Raw genomic sequence first — 20,679 nt, 5'->3', positions numbered from 1 at the left:
GCCCACTCTTCTTTTATATAACTTTGGCAAATTACAAATATAACACCTCTGTGGTGTATGCTGCAGCCAATACCTACATTTCTGTATGAGTAGGTTCCTGTACTAGAAAGAACACTTCAATGGAATGTTCTTTAGAACACTACATTGCATGATGAAGTATGTCATTTATTACACATCTCCCGATAATCCCTGATACTTTTTTGCCAACATTACATTCACAACCTCTTGTATGAAAAGTAAATGCACATGTGATGTCTTCAGTGATGTCATCAATGATATTTGTGATGTCATCTTTGATGTCCTGGGTGTTAGTCTTAGCAGTGCACGGTGGTGGCGCGACTTATGGTTGCTTAGCTTATCATAACTGGCGAATTTCGGGGGATTTCAATTTTACTTGTAACCATAACATCCTTTTAACAACGTTTTTTTTACTGAATTTCTTAGGTTTTAATTAGTGCAACTTAACCATAACGTCCCTTTAACAAAGTTTTTTCATTGAATTTCATAGGTTTTTATTAGTCCAACTTAACCTTAACGTCCCTTTACCACATTTCTTTCAGTGAATATATATATCTATATATATAGCTAGATACATGCATGTGCCTGCATTTCCCTCTGCATGCTGTCCTCTGACGAGAATCAAATTTGAAAGTACCCAAAAGAACCAGACAGTGTGGATGACGTCCCATTGGGCATAACATGAGTTGTTCATTGGAAGATGATTGAGCCAGTGACAATATTTACTACACTAATGCAGTCCATCTGTTAAACTTTTTCTACATTCTATTTGTATATCAGAAGAAACTTTTTTATCTAAACAACTGCATGTTTATCATCGTAATGCATTTATGTTTCCTAATAATTAAAATTGTAATGTAATTTTATGTTATATGAAATCTGTGTATGTATGTTAACTTGTGGTATACAGATACAAAAAATGACATACTAATTTAGAAGTAATGCCAACTATGTTTAGATGGCTTATCTAATTTTATTTCACATTTTTAAAATACATTTTATGACCAGAACTGGTGCTTTTAATATGGGAAATCTCTTTTTAAATAAATAAGCAGCGACAGAAAGTACAAAACCTAAAACAAAAACATCCACATATAACTACAATTCCCATGGAGCAACAGCTAATTGTATGCCCTCTTCCAGCCAATCAGCTTGCAGCAGACTGAAAACTCCGCCTTCAGAACTTCCTCTTCTGTGATGTTGCTGCCCAGAGTTAAGGTATTTTCTTTCAAGGGTGACTTTCTTTCTCTGAAGAACTACAATGTGTGTTGGTTTATGTGTGTCTATGGCATTATATTTTGCTAGTAAGTTATGATATTCTGGAGTCTGACTTTGTAGTGGCATTGTTCTCTTGGTTACTGCCTCAGGGGCCTACAACTCCTACTATTATCAGTTGGTAACCATGACAGCGTTGCCTCCAAGAAGCATGTCACATGTTTAGACCATCTCTATGCAGTGACTCACCTGCAAGGTGCTTCTTGACTGTAAATATGGGAGCACAGGATTTAAGAAGAAGCTAAGCTTGATATTTTCGGAGGTTGGGGTGTTTTTCCTCATTGTGTCCACATGTCCACAAGAAGTATGTTCTGTAGTCTGGGTCCATGCACAGCAACACATGTTTCTCCTGATGAACTGAAGAGTGGGCTGCCATAGGTGTTGGTTGAATGAGGGAGTATTTGAGAGGGCATTGTTCTATTTTGCTGCTTGAATATTTTGAGTATTTTCTGCTAATACTTCTGTGGTGAAGTTGAGAGGCTTTGACTGTCAGGCGAGGTTAGTCTGAAATCGACTCTGTCAGCAGATAAATGGATTTGAGTTGCCTCTTCATAAAATAAAGTGTGCAGGTCTGACGGAGGCCTGCGCGTAGTCCTGGAGACCTTGGTCCCCAGTTTAGTAGTATTAGGTTTGTCGGCACCCTTGGTATCAGGACCTACCCCACTTAGCAGATTTTCAACTACCTGTAACCAAACCAAAGATCCGTAATGGTGCATGTGTTACATGCAATGTAAACACGCAATGGTTCTACTAAAAAGCTGCCTCATGACCATAAGCAGGTCCCCACACGCAGTGACTCCCTCCGCCTCAGTGACACCCTCACTCTAAAGAAAAAACTTTCTTTGTCTTCAGATGAAATGGCTCTAATTCCATGTGACAAAGGGTATCCAACCTGTTTTTGAATCTATGGTTTGCCACCTAAACTAAACGCACAGAGTGGGCCAATTCCCAAAGAGGTGACCGTGAGTGACTTTGCGTTACGCCTATTGAGGGCTACTCGAGTCACAGAAAAAGTTCCTGTGAGTCATAATTACTCATAGGAAGTTCTCTGTGAGTAGGGAAGCGCAAATCTAACGAAAGCCTTTTATTCTGAAACTTATATGTGTAGCTACGTTCTAAATATATTGAACACATTCTGGTGGACAAAGGGTGTACTCTTTAGAAATAATGTGTGCATACATATTCTGACTAAATTCAATGATCCCAGGGTGCAAGAAACTAAAGGAAGGCACTTAGTGTGTCACAACGTCCTCCCCTGTTAATTAAAAAGGTGCCAGATGCATAAAGAAATCTCAGTATTTGCAATGAGACATCGATATTGTGGCAGTATGACTCAGCAATAGACTTCCCTTTGAATAATTTATCATGGCATCCAAATCGCACAGAAATTCGATTTTATGCGTTGCTGTACAAGTGCTTCCTCGATTTTGCCCTTGTCATCTCACAAGATGACACCTTACATGTTCAAGTGACTGCATGCCACATAACTTGCCATGGCCACCCTCATAAAAAAAAAAAAAAAAACGCTGCTCCCCGCCCCATTCAATGAATGCAAATTCGCCTGCGCCGGGTCAGGCCACACCTATGACCAGGCCAGGCCACCCCTATGAAAAATGTCTGGGGGCGCCGCTGCCCATAGACAGGAAATTGACTAACCATAGACACTGCTGCTCAATGACCGTCACCAGCAACAATCATAGACCTGTGCAGAGTATTCATGTGTGAGTTTAAACAGGCAGCTAGGAAGAGGTGTATCCTTTACATAGAAGCCCTTCAGTTTCCTCATTATATCATCAACTACTCTACACCATGAATGATATGATATGGCATTTATAACGTGCCTATACACAAGTGTTTCAAGGCGCGACGAGGCAGGGGGGGGGAACAAGGGAGGACAGACAACGATCCTACTAGGCCAGGTGTCATTCAGATTGCGCAAGTGCATGGGAAGGGGGAAAGGAAAAGTGCACAGGGGAAGGGAGAGGGGAAAGTGCAGTACATGGCAAAGTGGAATAAAAAAGATAAAAAAAAGACAAATAAACAGCCAGTTAGTGGCAAGTGCAAGGAAGTGCAAACATAAGTGCTGGTAGGGGGACTGAAGCGATACAGAAAAACGGTCCCCAAGTGCAGGGTTTGCCAGGGAGGCAGTGCAGGTGGGCAATTGACGGGGCCAGGACCAGAGATCAGAAGAGGATGGTCAGGTAACCAGTGCAATTTCAGTCAGGAATTCAGCAAGGGAGGGGAGGAGAGAAAGCAGAAGCAAAGAGGAAGGTTTTGAGGTGTTTCCGGAACCGGAGATGGTTCTCCTCAAGTTTCAGGGAGGCAGGAAGGCTGTTCCAGAAAGAGGCCCCTGCCGAATAGAGAGTGATCTGCCACCAACTCGTTGCCTGGAGAAGCGACTGACCCTGAAGGAGTTGGAGGCAGATGAGCGAAGAGCTCAAGAAGGAAGATATTTAGGAAGAGAGAATTGAAGGTATTGCAGCCCCAGACCCCAGAAGGCCTTGTGTACAATGCAGAGGGTTTTGAACTTAATCCTCGCAGCCACTGGGAGCCAGTACAGAGATTTCAGTCCTGGAGAGATACGATCCCTGGGCTTGAGGCCAAGGACAAGTCTCGCAGTCCTGTTCTGGATAAGTTGCAGAGGGCGGAGAGTGGAGGCAGGAAGATTTAGATAGAGGCTGTTACAGTAGTCCAGCTTAGAGAGGACCAGGGCTCTGGAGACAGTGAGCCTCTGGGGGAAGGAGAGGAAAGGAAGAATACCTTTAAGGAGGTGCAGCTGGTAGTGTGACTTCTTAGAGACGTCAGAGATGTGAGGGGAGAAGGAGAGTGCCGAGTCAAAGATGACCCCGAGGTTTTTAGCCTTGCAGGTGGGAGTGGGAGGAGGGTCAAGAGAGGCCGGCCAGAAAGCTGCAGGGAAGGAGGGAGTGGGTGTGCCGATGAGTAGAATCACTGTTAATAACTGTTAATGTTATTGACAACAAATGGTAAATCTGAACTAATCAGATGTCGAAAATTAATAAGCACTAACCTGGTCCAGCAGCAGAGACAAGAGCAGCAAGTGCAGTACGCAAGGAACTCCCGGAGGATCCTGCTCCTCCCCACCGGAAATGAACGACCAGCGAGGGAGAAGCACGAACCCCAGGGAAACCCTCTGGGGGAAAAAACCCTGGGCGATGTAGATGGGCGAACTTCTTCAATGGATGGAACTCCGTCGGGAGGTTATTCACAGGAATAATGGATCATCACTTCTACAGAGAAATGGAAAGACAGGTAAGTATCAAAAAGGAGGTAAGTCGGGTGCAAAAAAAGAGAGGAAGGGGTTTTGTTCTTACTATGGACTCCTAATGGGGTGTGGCTTTGAACAAGCGAGCGGGTTCGACTCGCCATGAATGTCGGTCCGTAGTCTTGGACCGGAAGATTCGGTAGATCCCTAGAAGATGAACAGGAATTAGTACCAGAAGAGGAAAGGAAGCTAATGATCAGTAAGGAAGGGGGACTCACTTTCTCAAGAAGGATGTGATTCCTACTACTCGTAGATCGCGTGACTGAGGAGTAAGGAGCGAGGGAGATGATGTGATTCGCCAGCAATGTATCTCGTTGTATTGATCCACACAACCTCCTTCTCTGTAAAAAGGACCAACGTTGGAAGGGTGTAACAATCTCAGTCTTACTGGCATTAAGGCAGCGGTCGTTGGCGGCACACCAATCCTGGATGAAAGACAGACAGTCAGAGATGAGGGAAGGAGAGGAGGAGGAGGCCAAGGGAAGCCTGAAAATTACCTGGGTATCATCCGCATAGCACTGAAAGTTGGGTCAGAGAGCGGCGATGCGGTGGGGAAGGAGTGACAGGTATTGGTTGAACAGCCAGGGAGAGAGGTTAGATCCCTGGGGGACACCACAGGTAGAGAAAAAGATGTCAGAGAGGAAGGACCCAAGTTGGACCGGGGAGGGTCGGTCGGAGAGGAAAGAACTCAGCCACGCCAGAGCCTGACCAGTGATACCCAGGTTATCACGGAGACGGTTGAGCAAGATGGCATGGTTGACAGTGTCAAAGGCAGAAGAGAGATCAAGCAAGATAAGAACGCAAGGGGTGTTAGAGTCGAGGTTGGTGAGCAGGTCTTCACGGATGTTCAGGAGAGCAGTTTCCGTGCTTCTGGCAGCTCTGAAGCCAGACTGATGGTCATGGAGACAACCAACAGATTCAGTGTGGAGATTAAGCTGGGAGATGGCCAGTTTCTCCAGGAGCTTGCCCAGGAAGGGAGTGATGGAGATTGGGCGATAGGTAGTCGGGCAGGAGGGGTGTCAGAGGGTTTCTTAAGAAGAGGGTGCACAAGGGAGTGCTTCAGGGGGGAAGGGAAGACTCCAGTGGTGAAGGAGTGATTGCAGAAATCCACCAGGGCAGGAGCAAGGGAGTCGATGTGATCCTTGATAGTTTTGGAGGAACAGGGGTGAACCTGTTTTGACGAGAGTTTTATAGATCAGACTTGTCTAGAAACCTTGTCTGGAGAGAAAAGGGGAAAGGCAGAGAAGGAGGGAGGAGGGGTGGCTGCAGAAGGGCCAGGGGATGAGCATGGAATAGCGGGAGGGGGATGAGAGGAGGAGAGTGAGAACAGGATGTCCTGAGTTTTTTTAATGAAGTGAGAGGCTAGTGCCGTAGAGAGGGCCTGGGAAGGGACAAGAGAGGTAGAGACTGTGGCAGGATTGGCCAGTTCCTTGCAGATTTGAAAGAGTTCAGCCGAGTTGTTAGATGCCGCAGAGACGCAGGCTTGGATTGGATATGAGCTCTCGTCTTGTCGAGGACGGAGAGTCGGTATTGCCTTTGCAGCATGCGGCAGGCCAGTTTGTCAGAGGATGAACTTGAAGCACGTCATTTCCTCTCGGCAACCCTACACTTGCGTTTTGGGGTGACGAGGTCTGAGTCATACCAGGAGTTACACTTGGCTTTGGGCTTCAAGCGGATTCTCATGACAGGGGCAAGGATATCCAGAGTATCAGATATATAAGGGTGGAGTGTGGAGAGGGCTGTATCAGAGTAAGAGTCAGCCCGGGGGGAGGAGCGGGTGAGAAGGTGGCGGCAAAAGCCTCAACTGACACACGCTTCATGGGTCGGGTGACCAAGAAGATAGGTGGCAGTGACGGAGGTGGCTTGAACTGCGGGGTAGGGAGGGTGAGGTGGGAGGATAGGAGAAAATGGTCACTCCAGGAGAGAGGAGTGGAGAGATGGACAGAGAGGGGAAGGTCTGAGGAGATCAGAACATCGAGAATATGCCCTGCAGAATGAGTCGGGCCAGAGGGGAGAATGGTGAGTGAGAGAGAGTCGCAGAGGTCGCGAAAGAGTACAGAGGGGGGACAGGAGGCATCCAGGTGGATGTTGAAGTCTCCAAGAAGGAGGAGTTGGGTGGTTGAGGCCAGGAGTGAGGAGGAGAGGTACGCCCACTCAGAGAGGAAGGGAGAAACCTGACAAGGTGGCCAATAGATAGTAGCCACAGTAAGGGAATGGCTAGGCGAGAGAGAGAGCCTGCAGACGAGGCATTCAAAAGAGGAGTAGGCCTGCGTAGGAATGACAGAGGCAGGAGTCCACTCAGGGAAGATAAGGGCTATGCCCCCACCAGAGCGGTTGGGCCTGGGCATGGAGAGGATCTTGTAGCCTTCAGGTAGGAGTGTGTCAAGGCTGGTGACAGACCTGGCCGTAAAACATGTCTCAGTGAGACCGAGGACATCGAGGTCAAGTTCTTCAAGAAGGCGGCAGATATCAGAGGAGTGTTTGACAGCGGAGCAGGGGTTAAGAGTGGCAATGTGGAGAAGGTTGCCCTCCTTGAAGGACTTCCGGGGAGGGGTACAGATCAGAGGTACGCCCTGCGGAAGTGTAGAAAGTGCCTGAGAGGGGGCAGAGAGGGAGGGGGAAGGCACGGTAGCCAAGGAAAGGGGAGAGGGGACAGCAGGAGAAGAAATTAAGTTGATGAGGCGCGGAAAACGTCTATCAAAGAGATGGAGGTTGGCCTGAGGGCCTTGGACCAAGACGGTCCCATTAGAGTATACAGTAATGATGACCTTAGAAGATATGAAGCAGGACAGGAGGGCGTCCCAACGGGTACCACCATTAATGGGAGAAGAGGAGAAAGGAGAGGGAACAGAGACCATATGAGGGGTCCATAGATCTGGTGAAGGAATGACAAAGAGGATGTCAGTGAGAGTTTCCTTGGAGGAGGCACTGATGTAGGTGTCAGTGATAGGGAGGCCTGGGTTGGAGATCAGGATGTCCTTTTTAAACTTTTTCCTACCAGACTTAATGAGGAGAGCAGGATAGTCAATAGAGAAACAGTTTGAAAAGATAGGGTAGACAGAGAGCACCATAGAGTAGGTGGGAGAGGAGAGGGTCCCAGGGGTAGACAGACAAGACAGCAGAGGCAAGTGCACAGGAGAGTGGGACAAGACGACGGAACTTAGGAGGCGAGTGCAAGAAAGGCACAGGGCATTCTAAGACAGGAAAGAAGACATGCCTAAATTAGAGAATCCTAAGGAGGGAGAAAAAAAGCCTAGGTTTCACAATGCAATTTTAATATAGTGATACAGTGCATATTATAAAAACAGCGGGAAAAACACACCACAGTTTGAGAGTTCTGAATGTAGGGAGAAAAGGCCTAGGTTTCACAATGCAATTCTAAATAGTGACCCAGTGCATATTATAAAACAGCGGGAAAAACACACATAAGATTAAGAATCCTGAATAGAGGGAGGAAAGGCCTAGGTTTCACAATGCAATATAATACTAATAGGTGAATATTATACAAAAACAAGTAGGGGGGGGGTTGGTGAGCAGGTCTTCACGGATGTTCAGGAGAGCAGTTTCCGTGCTTCTGGCAGCTCTGAAGCCAGACTGATGGTCATGGAGACAACCAACAGATTCAGTGTGGAGATTAAGCTGGGAGATGGCCAGTTTCTCCAGGAGCTTGCCCAGGAAGGGAGTGATGGAGATTGGGCGATAGGTAGTCGGGCAGGAGGGGTGTCAGAGGGTTTCTTAAGAAGAGGGTGCACAAGGGAGTGCTTCAGGGGGGAAGGGAAGACTCCAGTGGTGAAGGAGTGATTGCAGAAATCCACCAGGGCAGGAGCAAGGGAGTCGATGTGATCCTTGATAGTTTTGGAGGAACAGGGGTGAACCTGTTTTGACGAGAGTTTTATAGATCAGACTTGTCTAGAAACCTTGTCTGGAGAGAAAAGGGGAAAGGCAGAGAAGGAGGGAGGAGGGGTGGCTGCAGAAGGGCCAGGGGATGAGCATGGAATAGCGGGAGGGGGATGAGAGGAGGAGAGTGAGAACAGGATGTCCTGAGTTTTTTTAATGAAGTGAGAGGCTAGTGCCGTAGAGAGGGCCTGGGAAGGGACAAGAGAGGTAGAGACTGTGGCAGGATTGGCCAGTTCCTTGCAGATTTGAAAGAGTTCAGCCGAGTTGTTAGATGCCGCAGAGACGCAGGCTTGGATTGGATATGAGCTCTCGTCTTGTCGAGGACGGAGAGTCGGTATTGCCTTTGCAGCATGCGGCAGGCCAGTTTGTCAGAGGATGAACTTGAAGCACGTCATTTCCTCTCGGCAACCCTACACTTGCGTTTTGGGGTGACGAGGTCTGAGTCATACCAGGAGTTACACTTGGCTTTGGGCTTCAAGCGGATTCTCATGACAGGGGCAAGGATATCCAGAGTATCAGATATATAAGAGTGGAGTGTGGAGAGGGCTGTATCAGAGTAAGAGTCAGCCCGGGGGGAGGAGCGGGTGAGAAGGTGGCGGCAAAAGCCTCAACTGGCACACGCTTCATGGGTCGGGTGACCAAGAAGATAGGTGGCAGTGACGGAGGTGGCTTGAACTGCGGGGTAGGGAGGGTGAGGTGGGAGGATAGGAGAAAATGGTCACTCCAGGAGAGAGGAGTGGAGAGATGGACAGAGAGGGGAAGGTCTGAGGAGATCAGAACATCGAGAATATGCCCTGCAGAATGAGTCGGGCCAGAGGGGAGAATGGTGAGTGAGAGAGAGTCGCAGAGGTCGCGAAAGAGTACAGAGGGGGGACAGGAGGCATCCAGGTGGATGTTGAAGTCTCCAAGAAGGAGGAGTTGGGTGGTTGAGGCCAGGAGTGAGGAGGAGAGGTACGCCCACTCAGAGAGGAAGGGAGAAACCTGACAAGGTGGCCAATAGATAGTAGCCACAGTAAGGGAATGGCTAGGCGAGAGAGAGAGCCTGCAGACGAGGCATTCAAAAGAGGAGTAGGCCTGCGTAGGAATGACAGAGGCAGGAGTCCACTCAGGGAAGATAAGGGCTATGCCCCCACCAGAGCGGTTGGGCCTGGGCATGGAGAGGATCTTGTAGCCTTCAGGTAGGAGTGTGTCAAGGCTGGTGACAGACCTGGCCGTAAAACATGTCTCAGTGAGACCGAGGACATCGAGGTCAAGTTCTTCAAGAAGGCGGCAGATATCAGAGGAGTGTTTGACAGCGGAGCAGGGGTTAAGAGTGGCAATGTGGAGAAGGTTGCCCTCCTTGAAGGACTTCCGGGGAGGGGTACAGATCAGAGGTACGCCCTGCGGAAGTGTAGAAAGTGCCTGAGAGGGGGCAGAGAGGGAGGGGGAAGGCACGGTAGCCAAGGAAAGGGGAGAGGGGACAGCAGGAGAAGAAATTAAGTTGATGAGGCGCGGAAAACGTCTATCAAAGAGATGGAGGTTGGCCTGAGGGCCTTGGACCAAGACGGTCCCATTAGAGTATACAGTAATGATGACCTTAGAAGATATGAAGCAGGACAGGAGGGCGTCCCAACGGGTACCACCATTAATGGGAGAAGAGGAGAAAGGAGAGGGAACAGAGACCATATGAGGGGTCCATAGATCTGGTGAAGGAATGACAAAGAGGATGTCAGTGAGAGTTTCCTTGGAGGAGGCACTGATGTAGGTGTCAGTGATAGGGAGGCCTGGGTTGGAGATCAGGATGTCCTTTTTAAACTTTTTCCTACCAGACTTAATGAGGAGAGCAGGATAGTCAATAGAGAAACAGTTTGAAAAGATAGGGTAGACAGAGAGCACCATAGAGTAGGTGGGAGAGGAGAGGGTCCCAGGGGTAGACAGACAAGACAGCAGAGGCAAGTGCACAGGAGAGTGGGACAAGACGACGGAACTTAGGAGGCGAGTGCAAGAAAGGCACAGGGCATTCTAAGACAGGAAAGAAGACATGCCTAAATTAGAGAATCCTAAGGAGGGAGAAAAAAAGCCTAGGTTTCACAATGCAATTTTAATATAGTGATACAGTGCATATTATAAAAACAGCGGGAAAAACACACCACAGTTTGAGAGTTCTGAATGTAGGGAGAAAAGGCCTAGGTTTCACAATGCAATTCTAAATAGTGACCCAGTGCATATTATAAAACAGCGGGAAAAACACACATAAGATTAAGAATCCTGAATAGAGGGAGGAAAGGCCTAGGTTTCACAATGCAATATAATACTAATAGGTGAATATTATACAAAAACAAGTAGGGGGGGGGACCCTGGGATTAAGAGACTGAAAGTTGGAAGGGGGTTGCTAGGAAGGGAAGCTTGTGAGCTGTCCCGGTAGATAGACTGACAACTGGGGTCTCCTGCAGACACCAGCAGACACAACAGGAGCCGCTACTGTAGGGGGGTACCGGGCAGAGGGCTGCCCAGGGGGTCAGGAAGGATATGGCACTAGCCAATCATGAAGCAGGGCCAGGGAAGCACAACAGAGGATTGGGAAGGGAGGAGAAGGGAGCCGGCCTGGGGCACCGGAGAACAGGGCAATCAGCCGACAATATATCAAAATCCCCACGAGGGGATCACCAGTTCAAGAGGGGTGGCAGCAACAGCGGTCTCCCAATCAGCCAGGTGGAAATGGCAAGTGTGGAGCACCGCTAGCAAGGCAAGCAAGGCAAGGCCACGCACAGGCCAATCACAGAGGAGGAGGGCGGGCAGAGGGAGGGAGGGCGAGGAAGCACAACAGAGGATCGGGGAGGGAGGAGAAGGGAGCGGGCCTGAGGCACCGGAGAACAGGGCAATCAGCCCGCAATATAACAAAATCCCCACGAGGGGCTCACCAGTGCAGGAGGGGCAGCAGTAGCAGCGGTCTCCCGCTCAGCCAGGTGGAAATGGCGAGCGTGGAGCACCGCTAGCTGCTACCGGCAGCAAGGCCATGCACAGGCCAATCACAGAGGAGGAGGGCGGCAGAGGGAGCGGGGAGGGCGGGGAAGCACAACAGAGGATCGTGGAGGGAGGAGAAGGGAGCGGGCCTGGGGCACCGGAGAACAGGGAAATCAGCCCACAATATATCAAAATCCCCACGAGGGGCTCACCAGTGCAGGAGGGGCAGCAGTAGCAGTGGTCTCCCGCTAAGCCAGGTGGAAATGGCGAGCGTGGAGCACCGCTAGCTGCTACCGGCCGCAAGGCCACGCACAGGCCAATCACAGAGGAGGAGGGCGGGCAGAGGGAGGGTGAGGAAGCACAACAGTGGATCAGGGAGGGAGGAGAAGGGAGCGGGCCTGGGACACCGGAGCAATATATCAAAATCCCCACGAGGGGCTCACCAGTGCAGGAGGGGCGGCAGCAGCAGTGGTTACCCGCTCAGCCAGGTGGAATCTAATGACCATTCATTAGCGTCTATAACTTCACAAACACTGCAATTATCATTCCATCCTGTTTGCTAATTTGTGTTCAACTTTGCTCTTTCGTCTTGCATTCTGCCTAGCGTCTGCTGTTTAGAAACTCTACTTGCACCATAAGTGACCCGTTGTCCCTGTTAGCAGGGCCACCCAGTAAGCAGGTGCTGCGGGGACAGGGAACCCCCCGGAAAAAGCAATCTGCGCTAGAGGTTCATATAGGTTCAATAGGACATCATATAAATCTGTCCACCGGCTCCACCCTGGGAAATCAAAAGTCAGCTCCCCTGCCTGTTAGCTCTGGGTATGCTATTTAGACAAGTGCTAAGATGCCTCTATGGTTCCAAGATAGATCTACTGTTTCCAAAGTGGTCACCAAATTGAGCAAAAGATATGATGTATCCCTTACCCTATCCCAATGTATACAGCCCCATAAAAGGCTGATATCAGCCTGTGATGTTTGATAAAAAATATAAAACGAATAGGAGTGCATTGCTAAAATCCACTGTATAGCAAAAAGAAACGTTTGCCCAATCTGATTGGTGTAGATGCACTGACCCACTGGTTTACCACTTGAATAGATAGGTGAAGGTCTTTTCTGAGGCAATGCCCAGCATTACCAGCATGTGCTAAAGGACAGAGTGGTCTTTCTTAATATGTTATTATTTAAGTTAAGAAAAATCAAGTAAGACATGAGATTGAACAAAAAATGATGCATTAAACATGAAGCTTTATGTTGTATATTATTTTATATATTGTGTTATATTTCATCTTCATATTATTATCATTATGTATTTGTCATAGTGTTGCACGCGGCACCCTGCCTTCATTCGCATGAAGTGGAATTTTTGGGTTAGAAAAGGGTGCGGGGTTCGAGTGAACGGAAGTGGAGGAGCGGATGAACGGAAGGCGGAGGTGGTTGCAGTGCAGGGCGCTGTTAGATGCTGGCTTTCCGGAGGCCCAGCACGAGGAGCTGGCTCCGGTCCAGGAGGCCGCGTGGCCTGGAACGCGGCCAAGGCAGGAGCGCTAAAGTAATCACACACACACGCTGGCATGCATTCGCCCGGAACTGCCTCCCTCTCCAGGGGGCGGGGCTTTTATTAAGCTGCCCTACGTCACCGCGTTGCGGGACGTAGGACGGATATAACATCCCTCCTTTATTTCAAAATAGCCTAACAAAACAAACATAAACAACATGCTCAACTATAAACTCCTGCCACTGCTGTTGGCTTAGCATACATAGTCATTCAGCCTCGCAGGCGGTCTCGTGGTCTCTCTCAGACTGTACCGCTTTGCTTGGGGGCTGTCCCCGCTCGGTTCATAAGTCTGCTCACCTTCGCTGCATGTGTCCTCATCGCTGGGCAGTCTCGGTGATTGCCAGCTGTGATCCCCCGCGGGTTCCTCCTCGGGGTCTTGCGCCGGCACGTCGCTGCTTTGTTGCTCGTTGTCGTCGTGAGGCCCCTCGCAAACCGTCCAGAGGTGCTGGGGCACGGGTTCGAACCAGGAGGCGTTCCTTGTTACTTCCCGACCTCCCCGTGTGACGGTTATCATGGTCCCACGCCGGTTGCTGATGGTCCATGGCAGTTCCTCATACCTGGTGTCTGACCCGTGCCTTTGTTCTTGCCAGCCCTTGGTGTCCTTCATGTGCTAAGGCAACTATCCTGTCTTGCAGCCTTGGGGGTATGATGATGCGGTCACCCCTTAGCAGGAGCCCTCCCTCAGTGATTGAGAGGTCTTGTCGAACCGTGAACATGCCCACTAGGAACTCCTTGGCCCCCTCGGTTCTGTTGCGTGTGTGCGACATGAAGTCTTTCCAGTTGCCTGACATAATGTCTTCTTTTACCAGATCGCAACAGGGGTCATTCTGGGTTTCTGTTGCAATGTCCTCAATGTTTATCGCTTTGGGCCTCATGGTGTGGACCACTTGACAAAGGTGCTCCTCCGTTTCTTCGGCGACTAACACTTCCTGCTGGGTGGCTGGTCGTGGGTGTCTCGACAGGAAGTCTGCGGGGTTGCCGCTGCCCGGTTGGTAGACAAGTTCGAAATCATATTGCTGGAGGTGTAGCAGCCACTTGGTGATTCTGGCTGGTGGGTGTGCCGATGACCCAATGAAGATTGGTAGTAGGGGCTTGTGGTCGGTGATCGCCGTGAACTTGCGCCCATATAGGTACATGTGGAAGTGTCGACACCCCCATAAAACGGCGATTGCCTCCTTTTCTATATGGGAGTACCTTTGTTCCGTTGCTGTGAGCGCCCTGGATGCATATGCAATCGACCTTTTTGTGCCCTCTTTCGTGACCTGCATCAGGATTGCTCCAAGTCCGACTGGGCTGGCATCCACAAATAGTTCTGTCAGGAGGTCCGTGTCATAGTAGGCCATCTTGGTATCAGTTGACAGGGAGTCTTTTATGCTCTCAAATGCTTCCTGGCATTCGGGCCCCCAGTCCCACTTGGTGCTGGCCTTTGTTAGCTCCCGCAGCGGTTCGGATAGGGTTGCTAAGTTCCGAATGAATCTGCCACAGTAGGTGGCCATTCCCAGGAAACTGCGCACCTCGGTGGGAGTCGTGGGGGGGCTGGCAGCTTGTATGTCCGCCACTTTCTGGGGATCAGGTGATATGCCGGTGCGGTCGAACCTGTATCCAAAAAAAGTTATTTCTGGTTTTAGGAATTCGCACTTCTCTCGATGGATTGTGAGTCCGGCGCTTTCCAGCCTGCCCAGTAGTGCCTTGAGTCTCACGATGTGTTCCTTGGTGTCCGGTGCATGTATTAGGATGTCATCGCTCACGTTCAATACCCCTGGTATGCCTCTGATGACCTCCTGGATGGTCTGTTGAAAAACCTCCGCGGCCGATGATATGCCGAAACTCAGGCGCTTGTACCTCCTCAGACCTAGGTGGGTTGAGAACGTGGTGATATAGCGCGACTCTCTGTGTAGCTTCAGCTGGTGGTACCCCGCCTTTAGGTCTACCTTTGAGAACACACACGATCCAGTGAGGTCAGTGATGATTTCATCAATTGTGGGTATTATGTGTCGCTCTCTTTTTATGGCTGCATTGGGCAGGCGCATGTCAATGCAGATCCAAACTTTTCCTGGTTGTTTGGGCTTCCGGGTGACTACCATCGGGGAAACCCACAGTGTTGGTCCCGTGACTTCTTGAATAATACCAGCGGCTTCGAGTGACCTTAACTCCTTCTCAACTTGTTCCCTCATGTGGAAGGGTGTCCTTCGGTGTCTTACCGCGCGTGGTTGCACTGATTGATCAATATGCAGTTTGATGGTCTTTCCTTTGAGACAGCCTATCCCCCTCTGTAGCTTGGGGTGTTGCCTGAGGAAGTTCTCGACCTCGGATGTGTCGTCAACGTGGCATATGAATTTGACCACGCCCAGGTCTTCAGCCGCATCTCCGCTCAGCAGGCTTTCAATTCCCGCCTTGACAACATAGATCTTCGACCACAACTTCTGTTCGCCATGCTCAAGAGTGGTGCGGAACCTCCCGATGACTGGTAGAGGTTTCCGACTGCCGTAGGCAAATAGCCGAGTGTCTGTGGATTTTAGCTCAGGTCATGGTGCGAGGGTTTGGAAAACGGTGGTTGGCATGACGTTTACCGAGGCCCCCGTGTCAATGGTCATCTGTATGTCCTGGCCTTGTATGTTGACCATGCATTTTCGTCACCTGGCGGTTCTTTTCGACGGTGCTGGCCCTTGGTTTAGTGTCGATACTAAGTAGACCTTTCAGCCCTTTCCTTCGTTCTCCGTGCCTGCTGTTTGTCGTAGGGCTGAGAGGTCATCTCCCTCTTCTTCCGTCGAGGAGTTGACTACCGCAACCCTCCTCGCGCTGGCTTGTTTCTTTTTTCTCGATGACCCTTTTTCCTGGGATCCTTGTGGAGGCTGTAGTGGCGTGTTCACTGATCTGCACACTTTCGCGTAGTGATCCTTCCTGCCACATGCCCCGCACGTGGTGCCTTGCGCCGGGCAGTTTCGCCTTCCGTGCCTTTGACCACCACACCATCCACATTCAGCTGGTCCTGGTGCTCGAGGCTGCCACCTGTTCTGGGTATAACCGCTGCCACTTTCACTTCTCGTGGATTGTCTGTCTGAGATTTGAGCAACCATCGCTGTAGAAAGTGACGGCTGAAGTTTTTGTAGGGTCACTTCCATGTTGGCGGCCCTGGAGTGGGCGAGCTCCCTCTGTCGACCCAGTTCCAGGATGCGTTGTAGGGGGATGCCCTTTTCACTGAGCACGAGACGCCTCAGCTTCTCCGAGTGAATTCCATTTATGATTTGCCTCCTTATCTCCCTTTCAGTGTTCGTAAACTCACACGACATGGCCAGCTTCCTCAGCCTCGTGTGGTAGGCGTCGAGAGTCTCATCGGTGGCCTGGATGGTCGTGCAAAAGATAAAGGTTTCATAGTCTGGATTTAGTTGCGGGAGAAAATGTGCTGTTAGCGCGTCCTTCGCACTCCGGTATGCGTCTTGGCCGTCATCGACATCCAGGGAGTTGAAGATGCGCAGCACCTCGTCGCTCACACTGAGGAGTAAATGAGCTTTCATCTTTCTGGAAGACGTGACGTCCTTACATTCCATGGCCATCTCAAACTTCTGTAGCCATAGCTGCCATCTGGGCCCACTGGACAATGGGTCTGTGAATGGGTCGAATGGTTGGATCAACGTCGATGAACTCCCCTGCGTGCGAGGCGGCGGTGACGCCATAGACAGGTTTGCCGCCATCCTGGACGGTGTTGAGGGTCCAGGGGTAGATGACCCAGTCGCCATGGTGTAGCGTGCGCTTGGTCAACGATACTCCGCCTTCTGGGTTCGTGCGCGCCCTGTGGTGAGGCAGTGTCCTACCGGCACTTGTGCTCCGATGGATTGGCGCTTCGTGACCTGTGTGCCATGCGAGGGGCGTTGTGCAGGTGATGACCGTGATGACACGAGACGAGAGAAAAAAAAATTTTTTCACCCCCTTGAAGATGATGTGTGGGAGGGGAAATGAAAAAAAAAAATTATTTATTTATTTATTTATTTTTTTGGGGGGTGGGGGTCACGTGATCGTGGGGGCCCCCACCGGGTGTCCAAAAATTAACACGGAGCGTCCGTGTGGCATCCGCGTGCGAAGATGGTGGTGGAGCGCGTGGATGCTCGCTCACTTCCTCGTCGCCATTGTTAGATGCTGGCTTTCCGGAGGCCCAGCACGAGGAGCTGGCTCCGGTCCAGGAGGCCGCGTGGCCTGGAACGCGGCCAAGGCAGGAGCGCTAAAGTAATCACACACACACGCTGGCATGCATTCGCCCGGAACTGCCTCCCTTTCCAGGGGGCGGGGCTTTTATTAAGCTGCCCTACGTCACCGCGTTGTAATATAGTGATACAGTGCATATTATAAAAACAGCGGGAAAAACACACCACAGTTTGAGAGTTCTGAATGTAGGGAGAAAAGGCCTAGGTTTCACAATACAATTCTAAATAGTGACCCAGTGCATATTATAAAACAGCGGGAAAAACACACATAAGATTAAGAATCCTGAATAGAGGGAGGAAAGGCCTAGGTTTCACAATGCAATATAATACTAATAGGTGAATATTATACAAAAACAAGTAGGGGGGGGACCCTGGGATTAAGAGACTGAAAGTTGGAAGGGGGTTGGTAGGAAGGGAAGCTTGTGAGCTGTCCCGGTAGATAGACTGACAACTGGGGTCTCCTGCAGACACCAGCAGACACAACAGGAGCCGCTACTGTAGGGGGGTACCGGGCAGAGGGCTGCCCAGGGGGTCAGGAAGGATATGGCACTAGCCAATCATGAAGCAGGGCCAGGGAAGCACAACAGAGGATTGGGGAGGGAGGAGAAGGGAGCCGGCCTGGGGCACCGGAGAACAAGGCAATCAGCCCACAATATATCAAAATCCCCATGAGGGCTCACCAGTTCAAGAGGGGTGGCAGCAACAGCGGTCTCCCACTCAGCCAGGTGGAAATGGCAAGTGTGGAGCACCGCTAGCAAGGCAAGCAAGGCAAGGCCACGCACAGGCCAATCACAGAGGAGGAGGGCGGGGAGAGGGAGGGAGGGCGAGGAAGCACAACAGAGGATCGGGGAGGGAGGAGAAGGGAGCGGGCCTGAGGCACCGGAGAACAGGGCAATCAGCCCACAATATAACAAAATCCCCACGAGGGGCTCACCAGTGCAGGGGGGGGCGGCAGCAGCAGCGGTCTCCCGCTCAGCCAGGTGGAAATGGCGAGCGTGGAGCACCGCTAGCTGCTACCGGCAGCAAGGCCATGCACAGGCCAATCACAGAGGAGGAGGGCGGCAGAGGGAGGGGGGAGGGCGGGGAAGCACAACAGAGGATCGTGGAGGGAGGAGAAGGGAGCGGGCCTGGGGCACCGGAGAACAGGGAAATCAGCCCACAATATATCAAAATCCCCACGAGGGGCTCACCAGTGCAGTAGGGGTAGCTGTAGCAGTGGTCTCCCGCTAAGCCAGGTGGAAATGGCGAGCGTGGAGCACCGCTAGCTGCTACCGGCCGCAAGGCCACGCACAGGCCAATCACAGAGGAGGAGGGTGGGCAGAGGGTGGGGGGAAGGATTGGGAGGGTGAGGAAGCACAACAGTGGATCAGGGAGGGAGGAGAAGGGAGCGGGCCTGGGACACCGGAGCAATATATCAAAATCCCCACGAGTGGCTCACCAGTGCAGGAGGGGCGGCAGCAGCAGTGGTTACCCGCTCAGCCAGGTGGAATCTAATGACCATTCATTAGCGTCTATAACTCCACAAACACTGCAATTATCATTCCATCCTGTTTGCTAATTTGTGTTCAACTTTGCTCTTTCTTCTTGCATTCTGCCTAGCGTCTGCTGTTTAGAAACTCTAGTTGCACCATAAGTGACCCGTTGTCCCTGTTAGCAGGGCCACCCAGTAAGCAGGTGCTGCGGGGACAGGGAACCCCCCAGAAAAAGCAATCTGCGCTAGAGGTTCATATAGGTTCAATAGGACATCATATAAATCTGTCCACCGGCACCACCCTGGGAAATCAAAAGTCAGCTCCCCTGCCTGTTAGCTCTGGGTATGCTATTTAGACAAGTGCTAAGATGCCTCTATGGTTCCAAGATAGATCTACTGTTTCCAAAGTGGTCACCAAATTGAGCAAAAGATATGATGTATCCTTTACCCTATCCCAATGTATACAGCCCCATAAAAGGCTGATATCAGCCTGTGATGTTTGATAAAAAATATAAAACGAATAGGAGTGCATTGCTAAAATCCACTGTATAGCAAAAAGAAACGTTTGCCCAATCTGATTGGTGTAGATGCACTGACCCACTGGTTTACCACTTGAATAGATAGGTGAAGGTCTTTTCTGAGGCAATGCCCAGCATTACCAGCATGTGCTAAAGGACAGAGTGGTCTTTCTTAATATGTTATTATTTAAGTTAAGAAAAATCAAGTAAGACATGAGATTGAACAAAAAATGATGCATTAAACATGAAGCTTTATGTTGTATATTATTTTATATATTGTGTTATATTTCATCTTCATATTATTATCATTATGTATTTGTCATAGTGTTGCACGCGGCACCCTGCCTTCATTCGCGGAATGAAGTGGAATTTTTGGGTTAGAAAAGGGTGCGGGGTTCGAGTGAACGGAAGTGGAGGAGCGGATGAACGGAAGGCGGAGGTGGTTGCAGTGCAGGGCGCCGGGTCTCCTTTTAGATGAATAAAGCAACTCTTTGTTCATACCTTGAAGGGACTGCGTTCATTACTTCATTTGGCGACGAGGATAGACCCGGTGCTCACATCCCACAACACAAGGAAGAGCTGCTGCTCCGAACGGACACTTCTTAGTTAGTTTGTGCTAATGCGAATTGGGAACTGTGCCAGACATAAGGAGACACAGAGGATATTGCGACGGAGGCAATATTGCAGCGGAGGCTATAGGATTCTTGGAAAGCATTTACTAAGCGCATTGTTGTTTAATATGAACATTTGATGAAACGACTCTACAGAACGTCACTGACGTCACGTTGCGTGGCAGCGCCATCTTGTCCCAGACAAGGAAGTCAGGCGGAGATGTTGCTCGGTATGCTTCATCTTCGTCTCAGTATTTAAAAATAAATAAATAATATATATATTTTTTTTTATTTGGTTCAGCCTACATTGAAGAACTGCAACCACAGTGAGAGTGATTTTGGAAGCAAGTTGTTAACACTGTTACAAGAGACATAACAGTGGCCACCAAAGTATAGACAATACCAAGAAAATAAATAAAAGAATAGCAATGCTGGGTATCAGTATTCAACCACCAGCGAATTTTCTCCCAACTCCAGGCCAGCCTATAGTAGTTTGGTCTGAATGGAAAGAGTTTTGGATGAATTACATCCAGACAGTGGCGCAAGAAGGATTGACGGCTCGCAAGAAGAAACTTTTGTTACGCCATGCTTTAGGTTTGGAGGGTCAGAGGAAATATAGAGAACTTCCAGAATTAACTGTCGACGAGGCAGGTGATATTGATGAGCACCAAAAAGCCTTGAGACAATTAGATAAATACTATGCCCCAGAGACAAATGAGGCAATTAATAGATATAATTTCTACACGAGAATTCAGAAGGAGCAAGAAAGCATAGAAGAATGTGTCTCAGCTTTGAGGCTATTGGCCCGTACATGTCATTTTGGATATGGAATCATCCTTGATGAACTCATTAGAGATCAGATCTTAATTCATACCAGGGACTCGCTGATACAAGACAGGTTATGGATGGTGG

At 49.8% G+C, this 20,679-nt stretch overlaps 1 protein-coding gene across 1 annotated transcript in view; it reads left to right on the top strand.

Annotated features, from left to right (window-relative positions):
• The first annotated feature begins 1,182 nt into the window (after positions 1-1,182).
• The window catches only part of CCDC110 (coiled-coil domain containing 110), a 158,814-nt gene continuing 139,317 nt past the window's right edge, over positions 1,183-20,679 (top strand). The window contains exon 1 of the mRNA XM_069630329.1: positions 1,183-1,236. The gene's annotated coding sequence lies outside the window, so the exon portion shown is untranslated. The remainder of the gene's footprint in view (positions 1,237-20,679) is intronic.

Source organism: Ambystoma mexicanum, chromosome 6q (genome assembly GCF_040938575.1).
Source record: "Ambystoma mexicanum isolate Mex_15411 chromosome 6q, UKY_AmexF1_1, whole genome shotgun sequence".
Lineage (NCBI taxonomy): Eukaryota > Metazoa > Chordata > Amphibia > Caudata > Ambystomatidae > Ambystoma > Ambystoma mexicanum.
Note: the sequence above shows the minus strand (reverse complement) of the source record. Positions and strands in the feature narration are given on the sequence as shown.